Source organism: Podarcis filfolensis (genome assembly GCF_964270895.1).
Source record: "Podarcis filfolensis genome assembly, chromosome: 1".
Classification (NCBI taxonomy): domain Eukaryota; kingdom Metazoa; phylum Chordata; class Lepidosauria; order Squamata; family Lacertidae; genus Podarcis; species Podarcis filfolensis.
The window spans coordinates 107,344,831-107,366,169 of NC_139604.1; positions in this window are offsets into that span (position 1 = coordinate 107,344,831).

A 21,339-nucleotide genomic window follows, 5' to 3' on the forward strand; every position below is an offset into this window, starting at 1 on the left:
TTTGTTTCGGTTGCAATTTTTCTTTTGCATAGATCACCACTCCTCTCTTTTTTACTCTGTCTGAAGATATAAATTCCTGTCCCAGTCTTTTATTTATTAGTAATTTTCTGTGTGCTCTTGTCACGTGGGTCTCTTGTAGGCAAATCAGGTCCAATTGGTCTTTCTTTAAGGCATGAAATATACTTTTTCTCTTCCTGGGAATGTTTAAGCCATTACAATTCCAGGTTAGAAGTTGCAGAGCCATGATGGGATTAACTCCTTCCTCCTACAGCTCCCTGTTTTTGTTCCTCGTCCGTCGGTGGTGCCGTGTTCGTGTCCAATGATGGATGCCCCTGTCCTGGGAATGTCTCTTTCTGTAGGTCTTCTTCGTGCTCTCCCAAGAACTTGTCTTTATCGCTTACAGTCTTTATTCTTCTCTTCTTTCCCTTATATTTAAAAGACAAGCCTTGGGGAAATTCCCACCTGAATGGTATGTAGTTCTTCTTCAGCAGTGTCACCAGGTCCTTATAATGTCCTCTTGCGTCCAAGATACTCTTAGGGATGTCTTTAAAAATCTCAATAAAGAAGTCTTCAATTCGAAGGGCTGTTTGGTAGTGCAGGTTCAGTATTTTATCTCGCTCCTCCTTTGATCTTAAAGTAATAAGACAATCTCTGGGTCGATTCCTCTTCTGTCTTATTCCCAATCTAAATGCACTTTCTATCTTAAAGTCCTCTTTCTTCAACTCCTGCTTCCAAAAATCAGAAAATTCTTTTGTCAAATAATCCACCAAGTTGTCTCCTTCCTTTTCCGGCACAAGTCTGATCCTTAGGTTCCTCTCCTTGCGTTGCATATCCTGCATAGAGAGTGCCAGTTCATATTCGTCCAATTTCTTGTAAACTGGTGGAAATTTTTCCTCCGCAGCAGTTGCAATTTCCTTAGCTTCCTCAGCTATCTTTCGTGTTATAGATGAATCTTCCAATAATTTCCCAATTGCTTCTGCATTTGAGTTCACTTTATTCCCTAGGTCAGTTATACTTTTGGTATTTAGGTCAATTTTCCCAGAGATTTCTTCAATTTTTTTATTTGTTTCAGCAACTTGTACTTTAGTTTCAGCAACTTGCAATTTAGTCTCCGCACCTTGCTTTTTTAGTTCCTCCAAAGAGTCATTTATCTTCTCCAATACCTTAGCAAATGATTCTTCTGTAGACATTGCTTTCACTTTTGGCTTTGCAGCCACTATAGTTCCAGAGGCTCCTGTTACAGAAGCCCTTCTTTGCATGAAAGGGTCAATTTTGTATTGTCTGCCAGATCTCAAGGTTGTTTCTTGTAAATCCCCTTTCTCTTTACCATCTGCCATAACAAAGTCTTTTAGTCAAGGTCATTCCCAGACTTTGGAGCTCACAAACAAAAGTTCTCAAATTTTAAGCTCCACTTGTTGCTGAAACTATTTGTAGGTCCTCTAGAGGGCGTAGAGTCAGTTCTATGCTTCTCAAAATAATCCCACACTCTTCAAAAAAGAAGGAATAAAAGTTTCCTAGTCCCTTTCAATTTTTCTTTTCTCTTTCAAGGGGATCCCAATCAATAGTGTCCTGTAAGTAACTTTGTAATACCACAGAAACAGTATTTCAATTTGGAAGTAACCAAAGTCAATTTAAGATACTTTTTATCCTTTTCTCCGGCAGTCCGATCCCAGGTTAAAGAGCAGCGGTACTTAATCCAATTCTTTTAAATTGGCAGGGAAACACTTTTAAAATCTTCTTCCCCCCCCTTCCTGCCTTCGGGGGGGGGGAGTTCTTTGCTTTGGTGGTGGATTTCTTAAATCCCGCAAGTTTCCTCTCAAGCAGTTACAGCTAGAGTGCCTTTCGCTTTGATCTTGCTACAGAACGGAAAGCAGACTTCCTTTTTAGTGCTTATCCGTCTCGGTGCCCAATTTCTTTATTTTAGAGTCCAATTTATACTTTAGCAGTCAATCCTACTCACGGATAGTTGTTCTTTTAATCCAATTTCACGGGAAGAAGTCAGCGCTCTCCGCTAATGGCGACGCGGCTTCGCTTCGCAGGCTGGGTGAAGACGACTCTCAGCACCGCTCCAAGACCCCTCCGCTGCTCCGGAGCCTTTAAAAAGGCTATTTCGCAGCGTCGGGGGGGCGCAAAGGTGCCCGCCGAGTCTCCGGTTCACAGGCAACGCGCCTGTGATTTTTAAGGGTCCCCGCTTCGCCGTAGCTGACAGGACCCGAACCCGCGAAGCAGATCTCTCCCGGAGCTCCGGTTGAGATCCGCCATTAAGCGCCGGCGCTAACCGGAAGTCCAAAGGAGCCTCATTTGAATGCCTACTATCTCTTCACACACTTTGCCCTAAGACTCTAAGCAGATGCCGACAAGGATAGCTTGAACAACAAGCAGATGCCAACAAGGATAGCTTGGACAACAAGCCTGCACACCCACCCTGCTCAGCTTCTGCTTTTTGGCATCTGGTCTGACGGGAGTTCTGGGGCAGGCAAACGCTTGCTCACTAGTTTCTGACATTTTGGTATCTCCCTAATGTGGATTTTGGCTTAAGCGTGGATGAAGTGCAAAATATGGCAGAAGTGCAAAATGGCCAAAGAGTGGAGTAAAAGTGCTTTAAATAAATAATATAGAAGTTCTTAGTTCTTGTACATGTATAGGAACTCTTGCACATCCATGCAACAGATGTGAATGATAACCGTGGGTTAATATGGGAGAAACTAAAGGAGTGCTGCCAGAGACAACACTGCAGTGGAATTAAACTTACCCCCTGCTCAGTGAACCCGTGCCTGGGACAAGGGGCAATTTTATTCCCTGTATAGTTACAGTGTTTATATGCATGGAATTGTAGAGTTGGAAGGGACCCCGAAGACTGTCTATTCTAGTTCAATGCCCTGCAATAAAAAGATAAAAACAGAAGTATTGTGGGTGAGCATAACGTGTGATGGGACTCAGAGAAAATAGGGGTAACAGCAAATAATATACCTTATCCAAAAGCCCTGGGCTCAGTGTCAGAATCAATACTTACTTGCTTGCAAGAGTTAAGCTCTCCCCTCTAAGACCATCACTTTTTCAGGAAACAGACGTATCTTACCTTTCCCTAGTCTGCTGTCTCGTAGGGAGCTTCAGTTGAGAGCAACGTGGAGTATGAGAGAAATTGCTGGAGCCTCACGCTGCTGATTTGACCCATGCAAAACCTTTACCTTAAATAAGTGTCTGGGTCTCATTGACTTCTATGTGAAATGGGAGAGGGGCGTGCATGATTTGCAAAAGAGATACACACATGAAATGATCCCTTTGAAATGTACAATTTAATGTTTTTTCCTTAATACTATTGCATGAGGTGAATAAGGCAAATTCCCACATTTTTTTTTGGGGGGGGGGGGGAACCAACCTTTATCCACTACAAATTGCATGGTGTCATAAATTAAGTCATAGTGGGCATCAGTGTTTTTTTCTGGAGTCAAACTCATCTCTCAACAAACTGATTAACAGGATTTCCTGGTGGCCAAATTGTTTACCAATGAAATCCTCCTTGCACTCTCTGGAGCCAGGAAGTCCGATGTTGCACTCTTATGTCACAAACAGGGTAAGGATTGAAGAGAGGTTGAGTCTACAATGCAAGCAAGGTCGGTGCCGTGATCCATTTAACTGAGCCAGAGAAAAGTCAGGGCAAGCAAACCTCTGTTTCATCCTGAACCAGCAAGAATTACCAAGAGAACAATTAGGACTTAGATCTCAGTGCAGGGCTTCTATTTTACAACTCTTCAGCCATCTTAAAAAGGTTTTTGTTTTTTTTAAACCCAGGAACAAGTGCTAATGTTCTCTGTTCCACATCAAAGAGCCATGATCTCATTTGATGTCTGCAAGGCCTGCCTTAGGGCATGGCATTGCTACTTCAGGACTATAGAGCTACTTGCCTGTGGATCTTGCAAAAATTATACTGTTGCTTTCTAAAAAAGAACTTGAGGGTCTTTGTATCCCAAATGAAGAAACATTGCTTGTAAGAGAATGGCACTGATTGGCTGGGGAAAACAGAAGCACGAGGATCTGCTGGATCAGAATAACAGAAGCATGAGGACATATGAGTTAGATGGATCAGGCCAGAGGTTTACATGGGTCTTACATTCTTCTGTTTTATCTAGTCCAGTATCCAGTTTCCCATCATGGCCAATCAGATGCCCATCAGAAACCTGCAAGCAGGATAGGAGATAATAAATGATGAATAGATGAATGAATGAATGAATGACTATTAGGCAACCTAAATACTTATTCACGGAGTGTGGATCCTTATGCAGTTTAAACGACAGCATCCACATATGAGAGGGAGGTTATCAGTGGAGTCTCAATGTTTCCGGAAACACAGAAATCGTCAAGCGGAAAACTCTAGAGAGATGAGAACTGAGCATGCTTAGCATCTACAGAAGCTGGAGTGTTACTGGGATCTGGGAAAGAATGGAAAATAGAGGTGAGAGTTGAATGGAATGGAAAATCTTGGAAAAGGGCACAGCTGGCCGGCTGGCCCTGTGAGCAGGAGGACTCTACATTGCAGCCCACTTGCAGTAGCTGTAACTGGAATCTTCATGTTCAAAGGCTTTATCACTCTGGTTATTATTTGCTGGCAAGCAAATACCAGGGGATGGCGATCATCATCATGCTTCTAGGGGCATCTGGCTTAGACAGTTTTGGGGAAAACAGTGAACCTGAAGTATTTATTTATTTCTTAACAGTCAGAGCTATCCTCCAGGAGTTCTTGGCCTATCCCTGAAACTGGCAAGGAATACTGGCGGCAGAAGAACATAAACTGCAGTGACTTTACTCAGAGGCCTGTTGCAGAGTTTATCCAGTCATTGCACAAGACAGCCGAGGCTGGTGCCCCGATGCACGCAATGGGAAGCGGCACTTCACAGAATTAATTTACGGAGTACATTGCCGCACGTCGTGGTTAAGGCCACCAGCCAGATGAGTTTAAAAATGGCTACTGACACATGTGGCACAAATGGCTTATTATCCAATAAACAAGGGTCTTATGTATTTCAAGTAGAGCTGTACGTGCAGCAATGTAGTCCGTAAGTTAATTATGTGAAGTACTACTACTTTCGTCCTGAACCGACTGCCAGTCAATTTCATCGCATGACCCAGAGTTCTAACGTTTGGAAATGGAGAGAGGATAATTCTCTCTACTCAATCTCTTCTGGTTAATAATTTTAATAAACATGTATCATGTCCCCCCTGCCTTAAGGCCAAAATTGATGGAACACAAGGGATGCACGAACAGCCTCCCAGTGTGTGTGTGTGTGTGTGTGTGTGTGTGTGTGTGTACGTTTAAATGCAATGCAGCTTCAGGCTACTGCATATTTGATTAGAACAGTGGGGTGGAAAGCTTAATTCTTTGTCTATGTGGGCTGTTTCCTCAGTCAAATGTGGGCTGTTTCCTTTGTCTATGTGGGCTGTTTCCTCAGTCAAAATTCACTTAGCTGGTTTTCCACTTGCAAGGTCTCCATATGTTTCCCCCTACAGGGAGAAAAGCAACATGAGGGGAGTGGTTTTGATGGGAAAGGGCTCAGCAATCTCTCTCTACAATCAAATTCACAGCGCCCTCGCCACCTGCATCATGATTCCTTGCAGTCGTTCAGTTACATCTTGGATCTTAGCCCTGGGGAGACAGCACACTTCCCGAGACATCTTGAGACAGCACACATCCCGAGACATCATACTATACAGCCGAAAGGAACAGCCAAGCATACTAGGACTCAATTTCTTGACTTTAAGAAAGCCGACTTCATAAAACTTAGGGAAGTGCTGGGTGAGATCCCATGGACAGTAATACTAAAAGGAAAGGGAGTTCATGATGGCTGGGAGTTTGTTAAGAGGGAGATAGTAAAAGCACAACTTCAGGCAATACCAATGAGACGGAAACATGGAAGGTGCCTAAAGAAGCCAGGGTGGTGATCTAAAGAACTTTTAACTTAGTTAAGATTAAAAAAGGATGTGTACAAAAAATGGAAAAGGGGGGAAACCACCAAAGAGGAATTCAAACAAATAGCCAGCACGTGTAGACACAAAGTCAGAAAAGCTAAAGCAGAGAATGAACTCAGGCTTGCTAGAGAGGTTAAAAGCAACAAAAAAGGCTTTTATGGGTATGTTCGTAGCAAAAGGAGGAACAAAGAAACAGTGGGGTCACTCAGAGGAGAAGATGGTGAAATGCAAACAGGGGACACAGAAAGGGCTGAACTCCTCAATGCCTTCTTTGCCTCAGTCTTCTCCGATAAAAAAAACAATGCCCGACCTGAAGAATTTGGAGCAAATGATTCAGCAGAGGAAACACAGCCCAGAATAACTAAGGAGATAGTACAAGAATACTTGGCTAGTTTAGATGTATTCAAGTCTCCAGGGCCAGATGAACTGCATCCAAGAGTATTAAAAGAACTGGCAGATGTGATCTCAGAACCACTGGCAGTCATCTTTGAGAATTCCTGGAGAACAGGCGAAATCCCAGCAGACTGGAGGAGGGCAAATGTTGTCCCTATTTTCAAAAAGGGGAAAAGAGAGGACCCAAATAATTACCGCCCAGTCAGTCTGACATCAATACCAGGGAAGATTCTGGAGCAGATCATTAAGCAAACAGTCTGTGAGCACCTAGAAAGGAATGCTGTGATCACCAATAGTCAGCATGGATTTCTGAAAAATAAGTCATGTCAGACTAACCTGATCTCGTTTTTTGACAGAATTACAAGCCTGGTAGATAAAGGGAACACAGTGGATGTAGCCTACCTTGATTTCAGCAAGGCATTTGACAAGGTGCCCCATGATATTCTTGTAAAGAAGCTGGTAAAATGCGGTCTTGACTATGCTACTACTCAGTGGATTTGTAACTGGCATCCTGATCAAATTTGAAGATGACACCAAACTGGGAGGGGTGGCTAACACCCCAGAGGACAGGATCACACTTCAAAACGACCTTGACAGATTAGAGAACTGGGCCAAAACAAACAAGATGAATTTTAAAAGGGAGAAATGTAAAGTATTGCACTTGGGCAAAAAAAATGAGAGGCACAAATACAAGATGGGAGACACCTGGCTTGAGAGCAGTAAATGTGAAAAGGATCTAGGAGTCTTGGTTGACCACAAACTTGACATGAGCCAACAGTGTGACACGGCAGCTAAAAAAGCCAATGCAATTCTGGGCTGCATCAATAGGAGTATAGCATCTAGATCAAGGGAAGTAATAGTGCTACTGTATTCTGCTCTGGTCAGACCTCACCTGGAGTACTGTGTCCAGTTCTGGGCACCACAGTTCAAGAAGGACACTGACAAACTGGAATGTGTCCAGAGGAGGGCAACCAAAATGGTCAAAGGCCTGGAAACGATGCCTTATGAGGAACGGCTAAGGGAGCTGGGCATGTTTAGCCTGGAGAAGAGGAGGTTAAGGGGTGATATGATAGCCATGTTCAAATATATAAAAGGATGTCACATAGAGGAGGGAGAAAGGTTGTTTTCTGCTGCTCCAGAGAAGCGGACACGGAGCAATGGATCCAAACTACAAGAAAGAAGATTCCACCTAAACATTAGGAAGAACTTCCTGACAGTAAGAGCTGTTCAACAGTGGAATTTGCTGCCAAGGAGTGTGGTGGAGTCTCCTTCTTTGGAGGTCTTTAAGCAGAGGCTTGACAACCATATGTCAGGAGTGCTCTGATGGTGTTTCCTGCTTGGCAGGGGGTTGGACTCGATGGCCCTTGTGGTCTCTTCCAACTATATGATTCTATGATTCTATGATCTTAAATCCAGGAAACTGTCATGACATTTACTGGTCCAGGCTATCTTGGTCCAATTCATCTTTTCTTTTTTACTAAATTAGAAAGTTCCATCGTATGGGAGGGTGATGCTCTGCTTGCTTGATCATTGTAGATGCTCCTTTTGGTATTTTCTCTGGCTCTACAGTATTTTTGTGGACCATCACATGCATGGCTCAGAGGCAAACCTGGCTTTACCACTGAGCGCACACTTAGCAGCGAGCTGCTGCCAGTCACAACTCCATGATGAGTATGCCTGTGTATAATGCATCTGCTTGCATATTTGTTGCATTCATACACATGCTTATTAGGCTTGTTCATTTGGCAAGGCTGGCCGAGCTACTGCCCTCCAGATGTTGCTGAACTACAACTCCCATCCTCCCTTGCCATTGGCCGTACTGGCTGGAGCTAATGGGAGTTGCACCTCGGCAATATCTGCTACAATGCAAGAGGTGGCATTTGACTTTTTACACTAAAGGAATGTGTGGGGGGAAGGGCAGTGCAAGGCCAAAACTTCCTTGTGCTCTGTTTCCTTCCACAAATGTAATTTTGGAACTTCTTTCAAAGTTGGCATTTCCAGACTTCCATTCGAGAATGAGGGCCAACTAGATGTGGTGTTAAATGTTCCTTTGCATTTAACAAACACTTTCTGAAAAAAGAACTGCAAAGAGCTGCTGCTTAGGCATGTGTGATAGCCCTTTCTGTTACGAAAAAGGAGCAATGCTGCTGAGTGCTCCAGGTGGCTGGAAAGCCAAACAGGATGTTGATGTTATGGGACTGTACCGTGGGAACAAGGAACAGTCTATTGTGTGCACTGAGCACCGGATGTTAGCTCAGAGTGTCACATGACCCTGTACCAGAAGTACATGGGTGGAGTTATTCCCTCTCTGCTGTGGCTGCTGAGGAGTGCAGACATGTTCTTTTCTGCACTGCTGGAAAGACAGAAATAAAGGCATGTAAATACATTTCTGTCTGTCTCTCTCCCCTCCCTGGGGATGGCAGGGGGGAGTGGTTGTGTTCTTCTCACGTTGAGGAGGATCGGCCGATAGAGACCTCGCCTTGTCTTGCCGGGAGTCGCTGACGGGGAGGTCAACATGGAATCAAAGCCGGGCACCTGGAGAGTGCCAAATTCCTCTGACATGGCTTTGAAGATTACAACATATGGTAGCAGTAGCTGCTGGTTATCTGATCCATGGGAATCAGCATGAGAGGTGAGAGGTTGATGGATCGTGTGCCATCCTCTGCACCAAGGAAAGAAGATAACGTCTGCATTGCAGCCAGAAGCTGAACAGACGGCTGGACACCGAGAGAGGGTGTTTTCCAAGCATCGGAGCCCCGAAAAGGTAAACTGAATATCGGGCTAAAAGTGTGGATGCAGATTGATTCTCTGGTTCACAGGAGAGCTGCGTTTGGAAAAACAGCTCTGAGAGCTAAGCTTGCATACCAGACATTTTTGTGGTTAGATAACGAAGCAGAGGTATGCACAGTTGCTACGCAACGACGGTCAGTCGGCTTGGAAAGTTACTGACACCTGGGGCTGGCTCAGTCAGAGCACTGCGAAAGAAGTTGTTTTGACTTCGCTTCTTTGCAAGGACAGTGAGACAGCTTGGAGATTGCCTGCCTGAGAGAGGCAGAAAAACAGCTCAAAAGAGCTTTTGGATTTTACTAGCTCGAGGGTGGAGAGCTGAGACTTGGATTCAAAATGGATGCCAAGGACAGGGGGAGGGAAGAACGGAGTTCTAATTCCCCCACTGTTGTTGCTACTGGAGATGATGCTGTAGCTTTGAACGTTGTTCGATGTAACAATTATGGACAGGCTGGGCATCTTCAGCGGAGCTGCAAGAAGCCACGCCAGCCAACAGGAGCGAAGGGCCGCTCAGCAAAGCCTGAGGCAGCAGGCAAAGGTCATACCAAGTCTTCGGTGAAACCTGCAAAGGCCCTGATGGCGAAAGGAACCACGCCAGATGTTGGACACTCTTTTATAATCGATGCGGGTTGTTCTTTTCATATGTCCCCGCACAGAGGGCTCTTTTCAACGTTTAAGAAGCAAAGCTTCGCTGTGGAACAAGCCAACGGTCAGAAGCTGGAAGCGACCGGGATTGGAACTGTGTATCTCAAGAGTCTGAACCTGACTATACACAATGTTTACTTGGTTCCTGAATTGAAGTTCAATCTGCTGAGTGTTTCGCAGATTGCAAAGAAAGGACTGAAACTGTCCTATGATGCTGAGAGCTGCAAGATCTTCAAAGACGGAGAGTTGTATCTTTCTGCCAGAGAGAAAGGTGGACTGTATTTGTTGGACTTTGCGCAAAGTGATTACATGGAATGTAATTCTGAGTCTAACTTGATTCCTCTTGCAGGTGTGACCAAAACAAGCGCCAAGAAGGTGGCCAGGGTCGACAGAGCGTTTCAGCGGGTGTATGCTGATGTGATTGGTCCTCTAGAACCATCTAGAGGCAATGCAAGATTTTATCTTGTGTGTGTGGATCTTTTCTCTAACTTTGTCTGGATTTATGTGTTAAAGAGGCCACAGGAAGCCTTGGAAAGGTTTCAGGAGTTTTGTGACAAGGTTGAAAAGATGCATGATGCTAACATTGATTGTCTTTTGACAGATGAGAAGCAAATTTTTCTTTTACAGGATTTCCAGAGGTTCCTGCAGAAAAGAGGCATAAGACACAAGGTTGCTGTTTCAGCGGAAGCGTGGAACAGGGGTGTCTGTGTACGGGTGAACAAAGAATTGCAAAAGGGGATGAATGCGCAATTGCTTAGTTCACATCTGCCACATGAGTTCTGGGCGGAGTCACTCATGTCGTTTTGTCATGCGTGGGTGAGAAAGGTTTCAAAAGAGTTGGGAAGTTCTCCTTTTGAGAAACTGTTCCGGAGAAAACCTTCTGTTGCCCATTTCAGGGTTTTTGGGTCTCATGTGAGGACAGCAGCTCCAGGTGGAGTAAAGAATGCCAGAGGCATTTTTGTGGGATATGAGAAGGGTCTCTACAGAGTAATTTTGTCTGAATCAGGTCAGGTGATTCTCACAAAATTTCTAGAGAGTGCTCCTGAAAAGGAGAGAGTGATAGTACACACACTTCCCACAGAGGACGATTCAGATGATGATGATGATTTTACATATTACAGTGGTACTGAGAGTGACAGTGATAGCTCAGAGAGCTCAGTTGTCACAGTCATTGAGAGGAAATCTCACACAATGGAAAGACCTTCACAGGTGAAGGATGAACCACTGTTTACTGTTGGAACTGGTTCTCCTAAGAGTCCTGAGACTGAACCAGTGAGCAGAGAGGATCAGCACCTCTTACGCAGGTCTGAGAGAGTTACAAAGGGTGAACCACCCAAAAGGTACTCAGAAGAGTTTGCTAACTTAGCTATTGCATGTGTTGCTGTTGTAAACAACCGAGGACAGGTTGGAGCTATGTCTAAGTCAGAGACAAAGACACAACAGAGAGTTGCTAGCCAAGGTAATGCAGATGCACTCATTCCTTGGAAGCCAGACAACCAGAGAGGTACACTGGGGAAACCAGTGGCGGGTAGTTCCAAGGGTGGAACTGAAACAACAGGGGAGTGTTATGTGTATAACAACTGTTTGTTTTCTTCTCTGGATCACGCTTTGCTTGCCGCAACACGCATTGATTCTTTTGGGGGAGGTTGTTACGAAAAAGGAGCAATGCTGCTGAGTGCTCCAGGTGGCTGGAAAGCCAAACAGGATGTTGATGTTATGGGACTGTACTGTGGGAACAAGGAACAGTCTATTGTGTGCACTGAGCACCGGATGTTAGCTCAGAGTGTCACATGACCCTGTACCAGAAGTACATGGGTGGAGTTATTCCCTCTCTGCTGTGGCTGCTGAGGAGTGCAGACATGTTCTTTTCTGCACTGCTGGAAAGACAGAAATAAAGGCATGTAAATACATTTCTGTCTGTCTCTCTCCCCTCCCTGGGGATGGCAGGGGGGAGTGGTTGTGTTCTTCTCACGTTGAGGAGGATCGGCCGATAGAGACCTCGCCTTGTCTTGCCGGGAGTCGCTGACGGGGAGGTCAACATGGAATCAAAGCCGGGCACCTGGAGAGTGCCAAATTCCTCTGACATGGCTTTGAAGATTACAACACTTTCTCCCTCTGTTTTTGGTCCTGGGCTAAGCTGCTATTTGTATTGGGTGGAAATCCCCCAGCAGCTGCTATTTTCATATTTTTTTTTAAATGTGCACATCAAATCACAGAATCACGGAGTTGGAAGGGACCTCAAGTGTCATTTGGTCCAACCCCCTGCAGTGCAGGAATCTCAACATGTGGTCTAATTTGAAACAGTACCAGACCCTGCTTAGCTTTGCAAATGTGCTAGCAGTTTTATTGCTGCATGGAAGGACACCTTCAGCGCCACATCTAGTTAGGCCCCCGAGCAACAAGCTGACTCGGGGAAGAGCCACGGCTCAGTGGCAGAGCACATGCTTTGCATACAGAAAGTATCATGTTCAACCCTGACAGCTCTCATTTAAAAAATAGCAGGGTACAAGTGATGTGGAAAACCTTTACCTAAGATTCTAGATTGCTGCTCACAGTAAGGGATACTGGGCTAAGCAGATGGGCAGAGCGATTGCCAGTGACTTTGGAGTGGGTGACTCAGAGCGATGTGGTGGCATGGGAGGTGAAAAGGTGGCATGGTTTCTTCATAATTTTTCACTACATCAGCTCTAAGAGGCCCAAGGAACACTGCCACCTCCTCTATAAAACACCCTGTTTCAGGGTTTTCTAGTTAAACGGTAAAGGGACCCCTGACCAATAGGTCCAGTTGCAGATGACTCTGGGGTTGCGGCGCTCATCTCGTTTTATTGGCCATGGGAGCTGGTGTACAGCTTCTGGGTCATGTGGCCAGCATGACTAAGCTGCTTCTGGTGAACCAGAGCAGCACACGGAAACGCCGTTTACCTTCCCGCTGGAGCTGTATCTATTTATCTGCTTGCACTTGATGTGCTTTCAAACTGCTAGGTTGGCAGGAGCAGGGACCGAGCAACGGGAGCTCACCCCGCCACGGGGATTTGAACTGCCGACCTTCTGATCGGCAAGTCCTAGGCTCTGTGGCTTAACCCACAGCACCACCCGCGTCGCCATTACTCAAATACAGTGCTATTTTTCCAGAAGAAGAGGTGCCAGAACTCACCATGAATGCCTCCCTTGTTCTCTTATAACGGCAGTGGCGCCCACCTGAGAAGTGCCAAAACTGAGTTCTGGCAAATTCTGGCTGGAAAAAAGAAACCCCTTGCTCAAACAAGTTGTGCTGCAGGTAGCTTTCTACCTGCCTGGCTAAAGGCAGGGGCTTCCTGTGACACAGCCCACCTGTCAGGGACTGTGCAGAGGAGGAATGGTGGAGACCGCTTCCCCAGCCTGACTCTTCCAGAGAAGAAGGAGACAGTTCAGAATTACAACAGGGTTTTGAGGGAGGTCACAGCTCAGAGGCAGATGGGGGGGGGGAGCTGGAAAATAATGGGAGAGGAGGAGGAGGAGGAGGCACCACCAGGAGAGAGACAGCTGATGGACTCAGTGTCTTTAGAAAGCATTCCAGATCCCCACCCCAGAAGCCGGCAGGCATTGAAAGTAGGAGAGCAGAGAGCTCAGAGGCAGAAGGCACAGCTCAGCCACCGTAGCGATGACATGGGAGAGACAGAGGGGGTAGGGTTTCACTTGGAGCAACACCATTACTCCAAGAGGCTGCATTTCTAAGCCTCTCTCTGTGAATATTGAATAAAAAGCATCAGTAAGAACTTTCCTTGTCTTATCCATTCCTGGCAGCCTACTGCGGGGGGCTGGATCCTCTGACGCTTGATAGCACCCACAGGTGGTGCCACTGTCAGAAAGGCACCTATACACCATATTATCCCCCACCTATCTGCATCAGGACCGGTGGTGGTAGGATTGTGCTCAAGTAGTCTGGTGGTATAAATTCCTCTACTCCTTACTGGCTTCTGATGGGTGTAAAGTGGCAGTCTTGTAATAAATATCTCCCGTTTCACATTTCCAGCCTCCTCATAGTAGTTTTTTGGAGGGGAAAGGGCATAATTCCCCAGCAACTTATTTCTTGCAAGCCCCATTAACATGAACAAGAGTTACGCAGAAGCACAGCTGTTCATTTTTCAGCAGGGTGCCTGCGGTTCACTTAAGACTGAGCCCTAAGCTGCGATGGCATACGGAGCCACTATCACCTTCCATGCTTCTTTGGAGAGACCTCACCGGAGCCAGGATACACGACGAGCCTCGTACAGCAGTAGACAAAGTAAACCTGAAAGGGCCAAATGCTGTTTGCTTCGTCTAATCCCTAATCCTTCTGCGTTAGCCGCTTGAGGTGGTAATTACCATTCCACTTCTGTCCACGGCTCGGGGAATTATCTTTGGCTGATTTGCTGCAATGTTGCAATGTCCAAAGCAATAATAACTTTGTTGGCATTCCAAACATGAAGCGAAGTCTATTTGAAAAGCAGCACGAGGACTCGCATGGGTCTCTACGCTGCCGCTGATATTAGTACTCCAGTTGGGAGAAGTGAAAAGGGCATCTGGGAAGGAGAACAGAAAAACAGAAGTGCTCTTTGGAGTAAATAATATCAAGCAGAGAGTTTGATTTACGTGTGTTAAACCTTTCTGCACTAGATTTATCCATTTGCGCTCTACCTTAGATGTTCTAACAGACAAAATAGATCTGATAACTCAAGAGATTCCCCACCTTGTAGGCTAACATGCTTTCACTTTGAATGTGATTTTTCTGAGGTTTTCCTTCCTCTGTGGAGTTTCAAAGCTTGGCTGCTTTGTTTCTCCCTTCCTTTCATGCAACTTCTTCATCTCCCTCCCCCGCCCCCTGTGCATACTTGTAGACAGTAGGAGTTGTCAGTTGTGTCAGAATGATGAGATGTCAGATAAAAAAAAAAAAAGCATGCTGGTTTTGCAGTCTAGGAGAGGAAGAGCAGAGCTTGCCTCTCCTCCCAGACTCCTCAGATGCAAGGATCTCTGGGAGGTGGGATAATCTGGGAATGTCTGGCCTTGCAAGGCATCTGCCAGGCTGCTGTATAATAATCAAGGTCAAGGAGGTTGCCCTTTTAGGGTAATTGTATGCAAATTTCTCTTTGGTGCACATGGCAATAGTGGGAGGAGGCGCAATGTGTGCACTGGCTGAGGGTAACCCACCTGTGTGAACCCACCTGTTGCTCTCCTTAATAGGAGGTGACAAAATGGGTCATATGCAGATGTCTTCATCTTTGGCGATCATTCATAGACGAGTAAGATTGTCTTCCATGAACATGATCTTATGAACACAGTCCGTAAGTGACTGTGGAGGCCAGTTCTGGATCCACACTTCTTTCCAAAGTGGGGACATAAGTTTCTGCGTGGGAGCTGATCACGGTGAGGGTTTGCCAAGCATGCCTTCATTTTGTCCTGAGTTCGAGCATCTTCAAAGTCCATGACAACTTTGGTAAAGGGTGTTCTCCAGGGTGCACAAGTAGGCAGGGAATACACTCACCACTCCAAGCTTCCTTATCGGAGTTCACTGCCTGGCCCTGGAGGCAAAGGCTCCAGCATGCAGAATAGCCCGCAAGGAATTTAAGAAACATTATACTGATGCCTTTCCGTAAGCCTCCCCTGTAGACACCACAAAATGCCAGGGATGTATAAGTTACATGGCTTGGAAGTTGTGCCTCAGTGAGTTGATTCCTTGGCTTCTCAGTGTAGCTTCTCAAGGAGAGGGAAGGGCCATTGGAGGCAGAGAGGTTTGTGTGGGGTGCGGGCACAGCAGTGGAGCCAGTCCAGTGCCCCCACCACTTGCACCCACATCACGCTGACTTCCCCTTCACTTGGCTACCAGCAACCTCTACACTGGGAAATCAGGTAAGCAACGCTGCTTCCCTCTGCTCAGCTTAGTGGCTGCTTCTGCAATTAAGCACCAACTTGGTCAATGGTTCCTGATGTAGCATTCCACGTTGTTGGACAGCAACTCCCTTCAGCCACAGCCACCTTGGCCAGTACCATCTGGAGGGCACCTCACTGACTTCCCTCCAATGGGCAGAACCCTTCTAGCCAGAAGTCTGGGCGATCAGGAAGAAACAGCTCCCTCAAAGCTCCTCCTATATAAATCTTAAGACCGATGACTACTGTTTGGTTTGAGCGCATTCTCATCTAGTGAAGTTGATCCGCCAGTGGCTTCTCAGGGCTTCACTCCAAAATCAAGATGGCGCCTGAGATGAGGGATACAGCTTTGGTTTAGCCTCATCAGATTGCCCCAATTTAGGGCCTGCTTTAGTAACATGTGTATGGAATTTGGTGTAAGCTGTGGGATTGCTCTCAAGACCATCCTGTTGTTGGCGTTCAGCACTTAACTTATTCCACAGGGCCTATGTATTTCTTTAAGCTGTATGGATACAAGGCTTTCTTACACGAAGGAGGACGTATATACGAAAATGGGGATCAGTCCATATGATGGCTACAGCTGTGAAACTAGCATTCAGTGTCCCATCACTCCACCCCCGGCAACCTCTCTGGCAGCTAAAAGGAACCTTTGAACGAGAGCTTATTGTTTTCAAATTTGCTCAAAATGACTTGCTATCGTTGCTGGTTGGACTAAGGGGGCATTCGTATACGGATGAGTGTATCAGAGCACATTTTACTTGCAAAATGTGTATTAAATGTTTCTTGTTCATGTACCTGCAGTTCTCAAGATTGTGATCGGCTGAAATAATTGCTTTTTTTCCGAGGATGGGTGCCCATTGGAACTGCTTGCTGCAAGGCGTTAAAGTCCTGCAGAGAGACTAACCTCATGTCAGCTGACACCCTAATAGTGTCTCCAACTTTAATAAAAGGAGGATTGAAGCAATTGCTAAGTGGTTTCTGAGAGATAAAGCTATATGCCAGGAGCACAATAATATATTACTGCCATTAAAGAAATTATGGAAAATAGTAATTGTACCCATTGTTATCACTATCTTGTCCTTCAACGTGCTTTAAAAACAATCCATCACATTGATAAGGCTGAATGAAACTCCTGGCACTTAATAAATAGAGGGATGGATCTTTCTCTCTCTCTCTTGAGGCATTTAGTTTTCAACACAGAGTATGCAACTTCATTTTCCACTTCCATCCTGTAGTAGAATCATGCCTTGTGGATGCCAGATGTGTCTTTGCAGCAGAATTCCACTTCTTTATCCTCCCTTTGCTGAAAAACCTGGGGGGGGGGGAATACCCTTTGCCTGAACAAAAGGAATTCTGAGCAAGATTATGCCAACCCTCCGTAGGCTGAGGAATTTATTTTGGTGTATCAATGCATCTTTGATACACTTTAACAAGCCAGATGGGCCTGGAAGAAGGTGGTATCCAGTTTTAGCTTAGCCTTGGGTGGTAAAAGTCAGCAGAGAAAGCTTTGTGTTTCTGCTAGCTGTGGGCAAGATGCAAATGTTCAATAAAACAGTCGTGTAATCTTGCTAAGAAGGAATTATTGGCTTCTTTAGCATGTATTTTCCAGAGAATGAGTGCTGAAAAAAGAAAAGGCACTGAAAGGCCTATTAGTGATTGCTGCTCAACACCTAGTCCAGAGATAGTCAATGTCAATGAAGCACGTGAACATAAGCAGGTACTTGCTTGGTGTTAAATAAGGATCAGGCAGACTCAGCAATGGAGAATAAGAAGGTGAAGTTTATTGCCAGGCAATAAGGACCCAGTTTGGAATCTCTTCCAAAAGGAACTGGGACCCCGATTGACAGAAATCCAGATGTCTTATACCTGAGCAGATCACAGCAAATCATAGATCATGAGACAACCATGAGACAGTCACGATATTGTCAGCAAAAGAATAGCCAATTAGCAAGCTTCTAGCCGTGCTACCAGCTCCTGGTCAAGCACTGGTCAAGCACGGAGTTCTAGTTCTGCTTTCCGATGCTTGCAGTGACGCTCTGTCTAACCTCTCCCCTAGTTATGACAGGACAGGGAGTTTGGAGATTTTGCGGTTTTGCTCTTCCTGTTCTGTGGATTAATTTAGCCTGTATCTGAGGGGATTTTGTACCAGAATCTCTGATTCACGTCTTCCCCATGTCCAGGGTACACAGATGTTTGTAGGGGAAAGGTCGGCTCCTAATTTTGCTGTTTCAAGCAATATGCAGTTAGCTAAGGCACAGTTTCCCTTTGATTCAAAATGGATTATAAAATACTGTAAGCCCTGATTATGTGTGAGCATATATGAATATATTGATTACTGATAACTGATTATATGGATAGCACAGGGGTAGCCCTTCTTCCTTGCCTCATCAGCATTTGTTATTTTGGCTTTGCACTTCTGTTTCAAAGAGGAACTTGGCTAGCTACTCTGTGGGCATCTTTTTCATATGCAGAAGAAGCCAATGTGGAAGTATTTATTTATTTAATTATTATTTATTTCATAAAATTTATATACCACCTGATTGAAAAACAAACAAACTCCCGAAGCAGTTTACAAAATGATAAATTTATTGATCAGCTAGGAACCAATAATCCACTAGAGGGAAGTAGGGTGAGGCAACAGAGGCAATGGGAGACCAATATCACTTCTTACACCTCTCCATTAATCTTCAGCATAGGGCCTATGACTTACCTCAGGCTCAGCGGTTAGAGTCATGTTAGGAGTCATTACTGTCCCAGAAAGTGTAATAAGCACATCAGCTATAGTCACAGTAGGCAACTACCACATCTACAGTATGTCAGGGATGAGGGAGTTGGAGTACAAGAATATCTTGGGGGTCATAGGTCCCTATTCCTGGCTTAGATCATTATTGACCTGGCAAACCTGTTGTCCTCCAAATGTTGTGGGGCTCCCAGCAGTAAACCTTGGCTGTTGACCTTGCTGGCTGTGGCTTATGGGAGTTGGAGTCCAACGACAGTTGGAGGCCACCATGTTGGCTACCCCTGTCATGGATTATTGGATCCAGCAGGGCTCTTATTATGTTCATAAGAAGCTCAACCTCCCTTTCCCCTAAATGATGGTGAAGGAAGGCAATGCCCATGACAGGCTGCAAACAGCTCCGTGGGGTGGAGTTTGGGGAGAAGGTGGAAACATTTCAGCCTTCCCGAAAGCATACCTTTCACCTTGAAAACATTCAGAGGCCCTACCTAATATCCGCAGCTTAAAAGGTAAAGGTAAAGGTACCCCTGCCCGTACGGGCCAGTCGTGTCCGACTCTGGGGTTTCGTGCCCATCTCGCTTAAGAGGCCGGGGGCCAGCGCTGTCCGAAGACACTTCCGGGTCACGTGGCCAGCGTGACAAGCTGCATCTGGCGAGCCAGCGCAGCACACGGAAACACCGTTTACCTTCCCGCTAGTAAGCGGTCCCTATTTATCTACTTGCACCCGGGGGTGCTTTCGAACTGCTAGGTTGGCAGGCGCTGGGACCGAGCAGCGGGAGCGCACCCCGCTGTGGGGATTCGAACCGCCGACCTGATGATCGGCAAGTCCTAGGCACTGAGGTTTTACCCACAGCGCCAAATTCCCCAAGTCCATCCGCAGCTTAGGCCACATTTATATGCATTGTGTTTGTAAACATGCTCAGGGGTTATTGGTCTTTAGGATTGATGTTGACCATGACCATGAATTCTGCCAGTTGTTGCTAATATCCCAGCAGCTGAGAACTTCTGTTCTCTTCAACTCCAGCCAAGCACCATGGGCTACTGGACTTCCCACTTTTCTGTGTGTTTCCTAGGCCCCACCTAGTTCTTCTCAGATGGCAACAATATATGGCAAAGACAAAAATTACCTTGCCACCAAGTTAAATCAGTGCAGCTGAGCTCTCTCTCTTTCTCCCCTCCCTCCCCCCATAGCACTTACCTGAAATTAGCTGTGGTTGGCGTTTTTCAGAGGTGAACCTGGTTGCGATTATGAATGCACTTCTTGTTTGTCTTTTCACTGCTGAAATCCTGTCAGTGAAGAGAAGTGATAATAGCATGCTATTAAGTTCTTTCTGTATAATGTAATTCAGGAGTCAGGAGGCTGTTTGGTCATTTATGCCTTTGAAAAGCTCAGAATAATTTTCAGTTATTATCTTCCATTTTAAAGAGCCTGTTTCAAATATCAATATACAGACCACCACCCCTCTACCTGCTGCTTCATGCTCTGTTTTGTGATTTCCTTGCATCTATTATTCTTATGTGCTCTGAATTTCCAGGGATGTCAATTTAAAAAAACAACCAGAAAACAATCCTGCACCACCTTTTCCCTTAGTCACTTTTTTATATTGACTGTAGCAAGGGACTAATATTTATTTAGTGCCTGTAAACTGAACTCAGAGTTTCATGCATCCTGGAAATCAAATAAACACCCATTGGCTGTGGTAGCCCTGAATGCTGGCTCAGGCCTCTTTAACAAAAGAAAGGCCCAGCTCCTTGTCAATTCCTGTCAAACCGAGCAGCCAGGCTTATAACCAATTTAATGGGAAGTTTATTTTTCCCCAGTGCCATCTGATAGCCATTAAAATAGTTGGTTGAGTATTTAGTGCCATTTCTGTTAGGTTATTTATTGAAAGTAGAAATGCTAGAGGGGCTGGGTAAAGCCATGGGGCTAATTCAGGAGCAAGATCAGCTCTGGAGAATGTAGGGTTATATTCTGTTTAGATTACAGGTATAATGAATTTAGGTACCTGAGCTTAGTCCTAGGGACACATAAATCCATATCAATGGGTTGTCGTGATTTGTCATTTCTCCACCTTCTGCAGTGGCACAGTCACAAGTAATCCAGCAAAGGCAGCAGTTTCAAAATGCAACATTTTTGGTCTGTTGTGGCATCTGGGAGCAGAGTGCCCAGTTCTGGGTACCACATTTTTACGAGTGGCATTGACAGACTATGTCGGAGCCAGCCGTCACAAATGACGCTGTTTAGCATAAAATAAAGACACAGAGAGCCAGCAATATTTTCATGGATGGAGGGCAGCTCATCCGAACTCCTTCTCTCCTCTCCGGTATCTTTTATTATCCTTTGTTCTCTCCTCTCTCCTGTCGCATGGCTGTTTGCCAATGTCTCACGTTACCTACATCCGGTTATGGCTTTTACCCACCCATCGCCATATAGGGTCATCACTGCCCAGAGGAAACACAACTCCATTTAAAGTCAATACATTCCAATACATTGTAAAGCTTGGAGTGCTGGTCACGAGGTCAGGGGGCCCCTGCAATATTACAAGCCTCTGCTATGGCTTTATGACTCCCACAAGACTAGAAGAAAGGACAGAAAGCACAGCAGAGGATGGAAATAAGCGCAGAGCAAGATAAGTCTCTCTGTCTCCAGGTTCCAGCATCAGCCAACACATTATCACACACAGCCCCCTTTGGCCTATTGTTAAACTTCACTGGATATAGGATCACAGGCCTGGAAGGGACCAGGGATATCATCCAGACAGACCCCTCAAACCTATAACAATAAGAAGAGCCCTGCTGCGTCAGAACAAAGGCCCATCTGAACCATAATTCGTTTCTTGCAGTGGCCAGCCAGATTCCTATGGGAAGCCAGCAAACAAGACATGAATACACAGCACTCTCTTTGGAGTCTTTGGGGAGGGCCTTCACCA